Raw genomic sequence first — 14338 nt, forward strand, 5'->3', positions numbered from 1 at the left:
GCACTGAAATCAAAGAAACCTTTGGTATTTGAACGATGAGTTTGGAAACAAACGAGTTATTTAGAAAGTGGCAGATGTGGAATGGTATTATGAAGGTTTGTGTTCAATGTGGAGAGACGAAATTATGAGGAAAAGTTCGAAATACTTTGGTAAAGAAATTGAATGTGTATTCACTGAAAGCCAGCACGATTGAGAAACGTGGCCAACGTTTCGATATGCAACCGTCATCATCGTCAGGGATAAGAACGTTTCAGTTATCAAGAAATGTTTGACAAAAACTTCATAAATGGTCTTTCTATTCTTCGAGAATTTTTGAAAACTCTTTGGACACTTCTCGAATGCGCTACCGGTTCGACATTGGGTCTTCGAACCCATGGAGAGCCCTTGTGAAGGTCACACCGGGAGCTTAAGGACTTTTGATTTGTGAAATCTCGCCTTCAAGAAATTTTGAAAACTCTTTGGCCACTTCTCAAATGCGTTTCCTATTCGACATTGGGTCTTCGAACTCATGAAGAGCCCTTGTGAAGGTCACACCGGAAGCTTAAGGACTTTTGATTTGTGAAATCTCGCCTTCAAGAAATTTTTAAAACTCTTTGGCCACTTCTCAAATGCGTTTCCTATTCGGCATTGGGTCTTCAAAGCCATGAAGAACCCTTGGGAAGGTCACACCGGAAGCGTAAGGAGTTTTAATTTGTGAGATATCGCCTTCAAGAAATTTTGAAAACTCTTTGAACACTTCTCAAATACGTTTCCTATTCGACATTGGTCTTCGAACTCATGAAGAGCCCTTGTCGCCTTCAAGAAATTTTTAAAACTCTTTGGACACTTCTCGAATCTGCCTCCAGTTCGACATTGGACCCTTCGAAGCTATGAGAGCCCTTGTGAAAGTCAAACCTGGAGCGAAAGGACTTTTGATTTGTGAAATCTCGCCTTCAAGAAATTTTGAAAACTCTTTGGACACTTCTCGAATGCGCTTCCTATTCGACATTGAGCCCTTCGAAGCTATGAGAGCCCTTGTGAAAGTCAAACCACGAGCGTAAGGACTCTTAAAATTCTTTGAACACTTTTCGAATGCGATTCCTGTTCGACATTGGGTTTTTGAAACCATGAAGACCCCTTGTGAAGGTCAAACCGGAAGCGTAAGGACTTTTGATTTGTGAAAACTTGCCTTCAAGAAATTTTGAAAACTCTTTGGACACTTCTCGAATGCGCTTCCTGTTCGACATTGGGTCTTCGAAGCCAACAAGAGCCCTTGTGAAACGTTCAGACCTTTGATTCGCGTAATCCCGCCTTCAAGAAATTTTGATAAAGCACTTCGAAGGCATCTCGGGAATTTCTGAAGGTTCAAACTGGGAATATAAGGACTGTTGACAATTATAATCAACAAAATCTCGTCTACATGAAAGTTTGAAACGACTGGGGCACAAGCACAAGAATCCCCTTTTCTTAATTTCTTTCTTGCAGGGAGAACGTGTTATGCCACATCATATATTTAGTGGGGTGTTTGAAAAGAACGAAATTCCAAAAACAGTAACGTCACTCAAAAAAAAAAAAAAATAGATATATGAATAAATGAAATTAAATTAAATTGAAAAATAAAAATAAAAACAAAAGTAGATGGTACTAATGATGAAGGACTTCAACGAGGAAGTATGATGTAAATAAAGGAGAAAAATATAAAAGAATAATATGTGGGAGTAGATAATTAGAATAGAGATTGAGATGGACAAGAAACGAAGTGAAGATATGTACAAGCATAAAAAAGATGGCTACAAAGAAAGAAGGAATAAATGGGGAAATACAGTTAAGGTTTATGAAGTGAATAACTAAAGAATACGAAGAGGTAACAAAACTGTAAAGAAAAAGAAAATAAAAATTAATCAACTTTATTGAGGAAGGAATATCTCAAGCATAGCATGATGGTGATGGTGATGATGATGATGATGATGATGATGATGGTGATGATGATGATGATGATGATGATGATGATGATGATGATGATGATGGTGATGGTGATGGTGATGGTGATGGTGATGATGATGATGATGATGATGATGATGATGATGATGATGATGAAGATGGGAGGAAGTAGGAGGGATAGTAAGATAGGACTAAGAGAAAGGGAAGGAAGAGAAGGAAATGGAGTGGAAATGGGAGAAAGAGAAGGAGGAGGAGGAAAAGTAATAATAGTAGTAGGAATAGGAGTTCACAGTCGAGGGATGAAGGTAAGGAGGAGGAGGAGGAAGAGGAGGAGGAAGAGGAGGAAGAGGAGGAGGAAGAGGAGGAGGAGGAGGAGGAGGAGGAGGAGGAGGAGGAGGAGGAGGAGGAGGAGGACGTGAAAGAGGAGAAAGAGGCGGAGTAGAAGTTATATGGACAAATGAACAGCAACAGACCTATTAGCCCTTACATGGAGGAGGAGGAGGAGGAGGAGGAGGAGGAGGAGGAGGCGGAGGAGGAGGAAGAGCAGGAGGAAGAGGAAGGAAGAGGTGAAGGAAAAGGAATGAAAGAACCTACAAATAGAAATGAGGGAAATATATGAAGGAAAGGAGGAGGAGGAGGAGGAGGAGGAGGAGGAGGAGGAGGAAGAGATGAAGTACAAGACGAAAGAGGTGTATATGGATGAGGAGGAAGAGGAGGTGTATGTGGATGTGGAGGAAGAGGACATGGGAGAGAAAGAGAAAGAGAAAAAGAAAAAGGGAATAGTGACATATCATGGATTCAATGTGGAGCTTACTATGTCCACAATACCATAGCAAATTAAAAGACCTTGACGAGCTGTTAACAATCACGCGATGCTTAAACGGGGACAGAAGTGTCACTAACGAGTGTCTTGATAACAACAATGTTAAACAACATTACCAGTGACCTAAGGTGACTACCACAGACAAGGTCAATGCGCTCTGAGAACGCCTTGGAATGCCGATAATGCTTATGACCTTATAGAAACATTCCCCTCTACAAAGGCACGATGGTAAGGTCAAGGTACAGTCTAAGGTCAAGGAAGGAGGGATAAAGTCTGGTTTCAATCAAAACGTTATCATAAGAACGTTAGAACGAGGACGTTTTCGCGATAACGTTACAAATAAAAATCTTCGATCTTCATGTCATTGTTTTTCATGATAATCTGAATTCCGTTCCTCGTTCTGAGTGTTTGTGTGCATGTGTGCGTGTGCACGCGTGTGTGGGTGTTTGCGTGTGTTCTTGTGCGTGTGTGTGCGTGCGTGCACGCGCGTGCACGCATCTCTTTGCTTTGATCTCTTGGTGTTTTCGAATTTGAGGGAGAAAGGCGACATTCCAGAATCGGAGATTCCTGATTCTATTGTCGAAATATTTTGCTGTTTTTTATAAAAACTAATGTTCTTGTCTTGAACAGGCCGTCGGCTTGATGAACATCATCTAAGAACATTACATAACTCATGGGATCATGAGGTGTTCTTTCTCTTCTGTTCACTGTTCTACTGAGCAGAAGTCCCATATCTTTTTGTCTGGTTGCGATATTGATCGTTCACGACTTAGCAGTCCTTCATTCAAAAGACGAAATTTTTTGGTCGTTCATGAAGAATCGCTGGCAGTGTTGTGTAGTTTTGGGTGTTTGTGTGTTCTCTTCATTTCGCTCATCATATATCGTTATCTCATGAATACATTCTCCTTCTTGTGCCTTTTTTTTTAATTTCTCTCTGTGCTACACCAGCATCTTTTCTCTTTCTTCCTAACTGGCTAATTAACGTCCATAATTATCGTCATCTGTTGAACCGTCATTATATATATATATATATATATATATATATATATATAGTATCGTGGTGGTACGATGGTACGGTCTTCGTATCATAAAAAGCAAGCCGCTCAGGCAAGGGTTCGAATCCCAGTAGGAGAGTTTATTTCCATATATATATATATATATATATATATATATATATATATATATATATATATATATATATATATATATATATGTATATATATATTTAGGGGGTGTCCCTAGTGCAGGTTGATTCTTTGTACAACCGCCCGTACACTATCACGGTTTTAATTTAAAAGACTAAAAAGAAGTGTTCATCATTCGTAGTCTAATGTAAATCAAAAGTTCGTTTGTTAATCCCCGATCAATAACGACACGATAAACTTCTACATATTTGGTACCAAATGCCAAAGACTTGTACACACAAATATTATAGTGTCTACAGACATAAGCGAGAATATTGCTTTCAGTGACCAACTCATCACTCTTGTGTGTAGAAGACAAACGCGAAGAACAATGCTGGTTTGTTTTCTGCAAACAGACAAAGACGGTGAGTGAGAGCGTTACCGAGAACAATATTCTCTTTCGTGTCTGCAGACACTATAAGATGCTCGCGTAGACGCATCTTAAGATCACCCCACACCAGATAGTGTCGAGAAACTTGTTCGACCAACTGTACCAAAATAAACGCAACCTGGGTAGTTTCTGTACCAAGCTAATCACAATTCAACCGGGAATTAATCTAACTAGTCATCACTACTCTTTTAACTATCAACTTGATCTTCAACCTATATACAATATTTCAATAAAAAAAAATTGCATTTCCCTAGTGCCAACCATCACACTCTGTCTCCATATTCATCAATATTTTCAACGTTACTCTATTATCTTACTAAGTCATTATCATCAACATTCCATTTTCAATGATGGAGTCTTTCAATACTCCACATCTGTCTAACGACGTCTAATTGTGTTTCTCATCTGTCTAATAATGTCTAACTGTCTCGCCGTATACTTTACGTATATCTTCGAATATTGGTCGATGTAGTGTCGAATCTTCTTAATTCTAGTTCAAGGAAAAGTAGGTTAGTAGTATAGGGGCACTTCTGTTCTTTTGTAAACAGGATGGAGCCTCATCGTTGAGGGTTTTCCTTGCGAAAAGGGAAATATCATTAGATTTGTAAGCCGGAGGCGCCATTCAGAATGGTGGTGACTTCGAGGTCACTGGAACGAGCGGTAAGCAACGCCTCGATACGCTTAGGAAAAGGGTTTGGTTGTTAGTTAGTGCCGGGAATGAGATCAAGAGAAGAATAAAGGTATGTGAGGTTGTTCGTGTGTTTGTTGTTACTTGGTACTGAAACTAACTGCTATTCGATCCCATCCCTTACTGAAATGAAAAAGGTATGGGATTATTCATGAAGATATGTTTATAAGTAAATATGACTTTAGACTTCCCATCCTTTACCGAAACGAAAAAGTATGAGATTATTTATGAAGATATGTTTATAAGTAAAGATGAATTTAGACTTCCAGTTAAATCATTAGAATTGTGAGATAATTGTGATGCTAGGTGTTGATGTTCTCGATATGAGTTTTGGATGTTGATGTTAGTCACGTGATTGGACAAATCTTCCCAATGAGATGAGGTCAAGTCTATGATAAATGCACGTGAATAAGAAGAATGTCTAACATACTTCTTCCTTCCGTTTAAGAATATTTTACACGACAGCTATAAACTTCATAATGTTGACATGAAAATAAACTCTTGTTATTCACAAAATATCAAAATAAGTAGCATTATGATCAGAAGAAATTAATTTTAGAGTAATATTGTTTATTTCCGAATAGGACGAGCAGCTCTGTGATTGGCATTTTTTTTTTTTTTTCGAGGAAGACCCATGTACAACGAACCAAATTTAATAATTTCACTTTTGCCATCACCTCACTAGCACTGGTGAATTTGACCGAGTTTTCATATCAAAATAGTCACATACTATCGTCGTTTATTGATTTAATGTACAATTGAATTCAAGGTCTATTATCTGAGCATCAATAAATATCAGTGGTGCTGGTGAATCAAGAGACCCGATTGGGTTTAACGAAACGACTGCAAACGGACTTCCATATCTATCCCTTCAAAAAATCGATTTAAAATCTACATAACATTACATGACCGAACTAGTTGAAAAAGTTGTTCCAAAAATATCATACGGATCTTAATGATAATTGACATAAGTATTCGGTATACAGGATTTAGAAACATATCAAAATGTCAGAAAATCCGTCATCAAAACGTTTAACAATTACGATTTTTTTAACCGTTTCGCCTTCATGTCAACTATAACAACCTGTTATTCACGCTACCAGGTGCAAAATGTCACCCAATTTGTAGTCATGGATTTTCAATAAGTAGGTTCTCCGGCTCTTTTGAATATACATCTATACATTTGATTTGGTGATATGAGTATTTGTAACAGATAAGCTGTTGAGCCCTATTCATACAAAAAGCATAGTGTCTGTCGACACAAAGGAGAATATTGTCATTAGTGACAGACTGACTCACCCCGTACGTCTCTACAAAAGACAAGCCAGTAAAGCTTTCTTCGTGGTTGTCTTCTGCAGACAAAGGGGGTGAATCCATCACTGAGATTAATATTCTCGATGATGTCTGCAGGCACTATAGGGTGCTCGTGTGTACAGACCTCACTATGTACCCATAGGTTTTTGTTATAAATTTGCAAAGAAACATAGAACCTTGAACAACAATAGATTACTTGATACTACCATATTCAGCAAAGGTTTTCGTTCTTTGTATAGCTGTACAGTCCTTTCTGTTATCAAAATGTTAAATCAAAGAGGTAATTCCCAGTCACAAAGACATGAGCTGCAGGAAAAAGGCCTTTATTTAGGTTGTCTATGATCATTGAATAATCTAGAGTCGATTAGTTATCAATAAAGGAGCTTGGGACGATTATTACAATGACCTCAATGGGCAGGTCAAATGTAGGATGAGTATATGTACAGTCGAAGACGATAGATCTTACTCATCTGTTATTAGGTTATTGGAAACAGACAGCTAGGACTGCAAACAAAATTTGGACTTTGAGTATGTTTACTGGAAACAGACAGCTAGGACTGCAAACAAAATTTGGACTTTGAGTAGTTTTATTGGAAACAGACAGCTAGGACTGCAAACAAAATTTGGACTTTGAGTATGTTTACTGGAAACAGACAGCTAGGACTGCAAACAAAATTTGGACTTTGAGTATGTTTACTGGAAACAGACAGCTAGGACTGCAAACAAAATTTGGACTTTGAGTATGTTTACTGGAAACAGACAGCTAGGACTGCAAACAAAATTTGGACTTTGAGTATGTTTACTGGAAACAGACAGCTAGGACTGCAAACAAAATTTGGACTTTGAGTATGTTTACTGGAAACAGACAGCTAGGACTGCAAACAAAATTTGGACTTTGAGTATGTTTACTGGAAACAGACAGCTAGGACTGCAAACAAAATTTGGACTTTGAGTAGTTTTATTGGAAACAGACAGCTAGGACTGCAAACAAAATTTGGACTTTGAGTATATATGCCATAAACCTACTAATTATTTTTTCAAGCGATGCCCACATATCTGCGGCACATCATATTAAAGTAGTGTCATCTATTATTTACATTCCTGACTATTTGTTCTCAATGTCTTCAAAACAGGTGTACACACTGATTCCTTTTTATGTGTACCTGGATAACCCTTGTGAATGTTCTGTGAGTATGAGTATTATATTCCCAAAACCAGAGTTTACTAGAAATTATAGGCTTTACAGGTTAACTTGGGCGCATGCAAGTATGGATGGTTGTAAACAAATGTATGCGTATACATATAACTCCGTTTAGGTAAATTTGGTGCGTTTCTAAAAAAGAATTAATTCAGTTTCATGAAAGCCTTCATTTCCTAGTGTTTTAGGAAGCAAAACAAGAGTTGAAATATAATCAGAAAAGTCGAAGTTGTGCCAAAAGCTTTGTAAATATAGTAGCAAAAAATACGCGTTTACATGTTATTTATTGTTTATATCTTATACAAATTATACGAAATGTGTTTTTAAGTGTGCAAGAGTTACCTGAATCTACAGTATCTAAGCATGATAACGCCTCCTGACTGAAAAAAAAAAGATAAAATGATTTCCTCTGTGGCCATTTCTTTTCGATACGAAATACTTGAGTAATCATTTCCACTTTGGCGAAAACATCCATCAAACTTAAGCATTTCAGTATATAAATCTTTGCTAGAGGGATTTCTAATTCCCATTAACCTTCTTTTAGCAAAAATCTCTACTGTAACTGCCTGTAGCCACTCCTCAGACCCTTCTTCGGCAAGCATTCTTCCGTGGGCCAAAAATTTGGCAGACTCTTCCGTGGATCAAAAATATTTACAACTTCCATGATGAAGACCCACCTCTCAGTTAAAACCTCAAAAAGCTTCTGTGACCTCCAATGACCTTAGACTAAGGTCTTTGGGATCTGTAGGCTTTGGCCAAAATTTTGGCAGACTCTTCCATCGATCAAAATTATTTTTGACCCTTCCATGCTGAGGACCCATCTCATAGTTAAGACCCCAAAACCTTCTTCGGCCTTTTGTGGCTTTAGACTACAGGTCTTCACACTTTTTTCAACATGGAGTAATCTTTATATATCTTGTTCCTATTAACGACAAGAAATTTTAGCCAAATGAAGGCGGGTCAAAGTAGACAATGTACACCACAACCTTGAAGAAGCTAAAACCGAAAAAATTACTATCTAGTTTTCCTGCCCGTATTTCCGTAAGCTTAGAGCTTCTGCCACTGCCTCGATGCGAGAGTGTCCACAAGGATAGAATCGCCGGTGCAACGATAGCCCAGTAACATCTGTTCATGCCTTCGCCGAGAGTTGAGTCATACATATCATTTTCTGGTTGGCATAAGGCAATTCAATTCTGTGTTTAGTGTCAAACTCATCTCGAACAACCCTTTTGCTGTCAATTCAGTTCTATATATAAACATAGGCATGTTTTTATATACATACATATATACATATATATATATATATATATATATATATATATATATATATATATATATATATATATATACGTATATATATTAGTATATTTTGGCAGTACATTTTCTTGTAGACATGTCTTGTTAAAAACCAGGGCTAAGTCAGCTTCAACGATCTTTTTAGTCGTTTTCTCCACTCTTTTTAAGTGTTTTTTTTATATTCCAGGGGTAGATTAAATACAAATTTACCGAGATATATGATATGTTGGCATGATTGTTCCGTACAACTATGTTCAGTCGGAGAAATCGAAAAGAAAATGTCCAGTCAAGATGTTAAAGGATTATATGTTGATGCGGCTTTTATAGTTTGAAAGTTGAGAGTAACTTGGATGGAAATTGAGTAGATTAGAGTCTAGTTGAAGGAGAGGGGGCTGTTAAAAGTAAGTGTCAGTTGTTGTTACATACATACATACATACATACATACATATGTACATACATACATACATACATACATACATACATACATACATATGTACATATGTACATACATACATACATACATACATACATATACCAAAGGCTTTTTCCCCCTTACAAGGGAGGTAGCCAAAAAACAAAGGCATAGAAACCACTCCCACCCATTTCATCCCCTACATACTCCACTCCCCTCTACCCTCTTCTCTCCCTCTTATCCTGGCACCTCCTGGATGACGGGTCATCCCTGCATCTTATCCACTGCACCTGAGTCAAGATTTAATGAAGTTTTTACTTACAAAAATGTCCGGGGGTTCTGTGGTTGTGGGGTTTTGTCCGAGTGCGACGGATTCTTTGTTTAGGAGTAGGATGCCTATTGTGTGTGTTAATGATCGGTATGTGTTGTGAAATATAAACTTTCTCGAAAATATGTAGTTTTTTGTGGTTGTTACAAAGCTTTGTGCTGTTAACCAAGCCTTGCTTAGTGAGATTTTGGTTGTGGGGTTGTGTTACATGTTTTCGTATACTACCATCACATGTATGCATTGTGGTCCTCCTGATGAGCGAAGTAGTGGTAACATCAATATAAGACATGTTGGGTAGAGGTTTGAGACCTTCTTCGAGACAGGAGTATTAATATACCACGTTTGCCTGTTTAAGGGGTTTGTGGTCATTTGTGAGGTTATTCGTTATGAAAATGCTGGAAACTTTCAGGTTTTAGTATTATATAATGATGGCCAATTTATCTTGTGGATTAATGCACGTAATGTTCCGTTTGGTAATGTCTTTCAAGACCCTTTCGTCCGTCTGGTTCTTAAAGTAACTTTGTGTGGGTTTCTGTTCGTGTTTTTATTGGGTACACGTCAAAAAAGTGATTACTTTCTTTGTCTTTGAGTTAAGATAATTATTGTTGATGAGGATTTGTTTTAGTCTGAACTTTCGAAACGACCCCAAAGTACTCAAACGCCGTAACAATCACAAAGAACTGCATATTCTTGAAAAATCTTATATTTCACAACACAGTTATCATTAATATACAAACACATTGGATACCCTACTCCTAAACAAAGATTCCGTCGCACAGGACAAAACTTCACAACAACACAGCCCCCGGACATTATAGCACGTAACAACAACAACTGACGCTAACCTTTCCCTGTCCCCATCTCCAGTTCTTCATCTTGCCTCGAACCTCCTCTACTTCCATCCACATTACTCCCACAATTCGAACCACACAAACCGCGTCAACATATAATCCTTTAACATATTTCACATAAACTTTTTCCTCTCAATTTATCCGCCTTAAGATGGTTATATGTAGCAACCGAAAGCTCGTTATTGTATTTCTATAATTTATGCCAATAGACCATGGATCTCGGTAGATTTGTGTTTAGTCACCTGGAATATAAAAAAAAACACATAAGGCGAATGAAGAAAACAATTAAGAAGGTTGTTGAAACTGACTTAGCCCTGGTCTTTAACAAGGCATATATATATATATATATATATATATATATATATATATATATATACATATATATATGAGTATATATATGTATGTATATATATGTATATATATGTATGTATATATATATATATATATATATATATATATATATATATATATATGAATCATATATGTATTTCTCTTTCCAAGTCTTAAGGTTCTTGCACGATTGAAAGATTTCTTGCACTTATAGTCCACGGGTGCAACCTCTCCTCTTTTAAGGAGACGGACGCCATCTCCTGTAAAGGACTTCTTCATTTAACGATCTGCTTGTGACGTCCAAAAAACCGTGACAATCGCCCTCGAGGGGCCAAAGCTCCCGAAGTCGTCGGTGCTTCTGATCTTTGTCGTCTTCCCCGAAGTTGGCCGGCACTGGGAGTCTCCGAACTCCTCGAGGGTAACCTATCCTTAAGCCTGACTTTTTCTAAACCCCTTTGTAATGCATTCGGTCCCGCTAACCCTGATGTAATCTGGTTAAGAGGCTTAACCTCCGTTCCTTGCGGTGGTGTTCTCTTGTCTCAGTTACGGTATCATAACGAAGAACTTTGTCGAAAATGTTTTGCTCCTTCGTGTGGCGTTAGCTTGAATGTAATATCTGAAGTGTGTCACCGTAGCAAAGGGATGAACAGCCTCAACAAGTGTAATTTTTTTTTTGCTCTGGTCAACTTTCTTTTTTTCATCAATTCTCTTTTGTGTACCAGTGTCCGCATTTCACCCGAATAGATTCCTCTGGAGTTGACCAGAATCAAATCTTTCAATTCTTTCACCACGCTAAGGTGGCAAAGTTAGTTTATCGAATGTCTAAACATTTTTCTTAATGAAAAAATAATTCTTAATGTATTTCCACTAAAAGCGTATGTGTGATTTCCTGGCAAAAGTAGTCTAAAAATTATACTATCCTTTACTCTTGTCGTGTACGAGGATTTGACTAAAAACATATGAGAGTTGAGAGCTAAAGGGTTGAAAGTTGATGGAAACGTGTCTCCAGCTTACTGCCCCCCCTACCCCCACCGTTACATCACATGTAACGGAGCCGTAACGACGCGACGTCTGTCCAACAGCGTGACGAGTGGCATAATTTGAGTGACTCTAGTGTGATGCGTGACTGTCCAGTGATTACGTGACACGTGACGTCACGCGTGTTTAGTGTCAGCTAAAGACGGTAACCATTCTTCTTACAAAAGAGAGAAAAAGAGAGAGAGAGAAAGAGAGAGAGAAAGAGAGAATAGTCGTTATTGTTGTTATTGTTGATATCAAAGGGGGCGCTGGCTTGTATGCGAGGTTAATATTCCCGTTCAGCAAATGTTAAAAAAAATGTTACGAAATAGAAATTAACATATATCACCAATTTTTTTTTTTTTTTTTTTTTTTTTACCCAATTCGCTAAAGGTGACCTGCAAAGCACGAAAGAGTCTACTAAAGGCTCTTAGATCAGGTCAGGTCATATCGAGGTCTGTCAGTCAGTCGGTCAGTGTTAGGGACCGACATGGACCTGCATTTAGAGAAGTAAAGGTTTGGTGTTTTTCCCTGTGAGGATTCGTTAGCTGTAAGGTTTTGTACAGTATATCTGTGTCACTTTGTAATAAAGAAAATATATTCAGAACCAAATCTTTAAAACTGTGTTTCATTGATGTAATCCTTGGTATTCGAGGAGACAAGACGGATGAAGGCAGAAATACAAATAATGAAGAAAAATAATTAGAAATAAAATAAGTTCATGAAATAAATGTAAATAAATCAAATATAATAAAATTAAAGATGATAATAAAATATACTCGTAATGAGACAAAATAAAGAGTAAAATTAATAATAATTCAGAATTGATTAAACTATATAAAAAGAAGCTAAAGTCAAACAAAACAGAATGATATATGACATACTATGTTAAGAATCAATATAGAATCAAATAAGATACAACAATACAAGATTGAGTCAATTTTAAATAAAACTGAAAAAAATAAGCAAATATACATACTACATTTTAGAAGCTCTCCCAAGGGATTCGAACCCTGACCTGTGCGTGCATAATCACGAAGCCAAGACGATAGCAACCGAGCTATGTGCGATGGTACAAAATGACTGTACAAGTCCCCGACCACAACTCACATAGCTACAGAAGACGTAGTCTCATTTTCATCCAATCCCCATTTAGGTGGGCCCTCCGACAAGTTGTGTATGTTTAAGAAAGACAGTTGTGTATGTTTAAGACAGACAGAGCTTCTAAAACGTTTAATCTGTCTTAAATATACACAACATATATACATACATATACCAAGGGCTTTTTCCACTTTACAAGGGAGATAGCCAAAGTCAAAGGCATAAATCTACTCCCACCTATTTCATCCCCACATACTCCATTCCCATTCACCACCCCTTCCTTCTTTTTTTTTTCTTTTTTCTTTGGCTCCTCCTGGATGACGGGTCATCCCTGCATCTCGCCCACTGCCCTGGGTCAGAAGCAATGCAACAAGACACAGCACATCGACAACAACGCCGCTTCATTTAATCGGCACCCACCCGCCGTCTCCGTCACCTCGTACTAAAAAAAGAGGAGACGGGGAGAAGTCCCTTCGGGATGTGTCAAAATATCCTTCACCCCCCATCCCCCCACACACTCCCTTTCATACATCACAGCATCATCCATACAGAACCATTCTCCAGTCACCCATATCTTCTGTTTTCTCCCTTTCCTCAACATTTCCCTCTATCCGAATGCCCCTTTTACCCCATCCATCCATCTCATCCTTGATCGCCCCTCATGTTCACACCCTCCACCTCTGCCTTCCACACTTCTTTTACTAATCTTTCTTCGGAATAATAAAAATTTCCTCTTCGGGAAAAAAAAAATTCCTCTTCGGCAATATCTTCGGAAAACTTCAATCGAAGTGAACAACTTTTTCCTCTTCAGCAGAAGCTTCCAGAAGTAATGAGGGGTAACATTTGAGCGCTATTTTCTGCATATCACTTGGATCAGCGTAAGTAACGACATACATACATACTGACGAAAAGTCCCGTCTTGTTAGATAAGGCTCTGCTTCGTGGAGTGGATTTGCAGCCTGACCTGGTACCACGGTACATTCTTAACCGTACGGGTCTTGTATCCTCCTAGTCCTGGGTTCGAGTCCCGCACTCCTCTCACCAATCCCCAACAGTGACTGTTGACTACCTGCATCCCAAAAGTCCCCAGAACGCAGAAAAGGGCAACAGTGACGGCTTCGGCCGCAGCTACTCAGCGTCTCCTGTCGTATGTTCGTAGTTTCCTTTATTCTTTTTCTTCTACTACTCATGTTTTTTATCTTCTTATTCTTGTTCTTCCTCTTCTTCTACTTCCTATTCTGCTTCTCATTTTCTTCTACTGTTCATGTTTCTTCATCTTTTTCCTTTTCATCCTTTTCTTCTTCTACTTTTTTCTTCTACTTATATTTATTTCCTTCATTATTTCTTTCTTTTCCTTCTTTATCTTCTTCTTTCTCTTGATCTTGTTCTTCTACTGTCATGGGGTATGCGTACCTGTGAGGTGCATACGCCTTGGCAATTGTCGCGTTCCTTTCTTCGTCGATAATGGCGTGACGTCTGCCTTC

The sequence above is a fragment of the Oratosquilla oratoria genome, chromosome 41 (genome assembly GCF_046742065.1).
Source record: "Oratosquilla oratoria isolate Oo_2021 chromosome 41, ASM4674206v1, whole genome shotgun sequence".
In the NCBI taxonomy this organism is placed as follows: Eukaryota; Metazoa; Arthropoda; class Malacostraca; order Stomatopoda; family Squillidae; genus Oratosquilla; species Oratosquilla oratoria.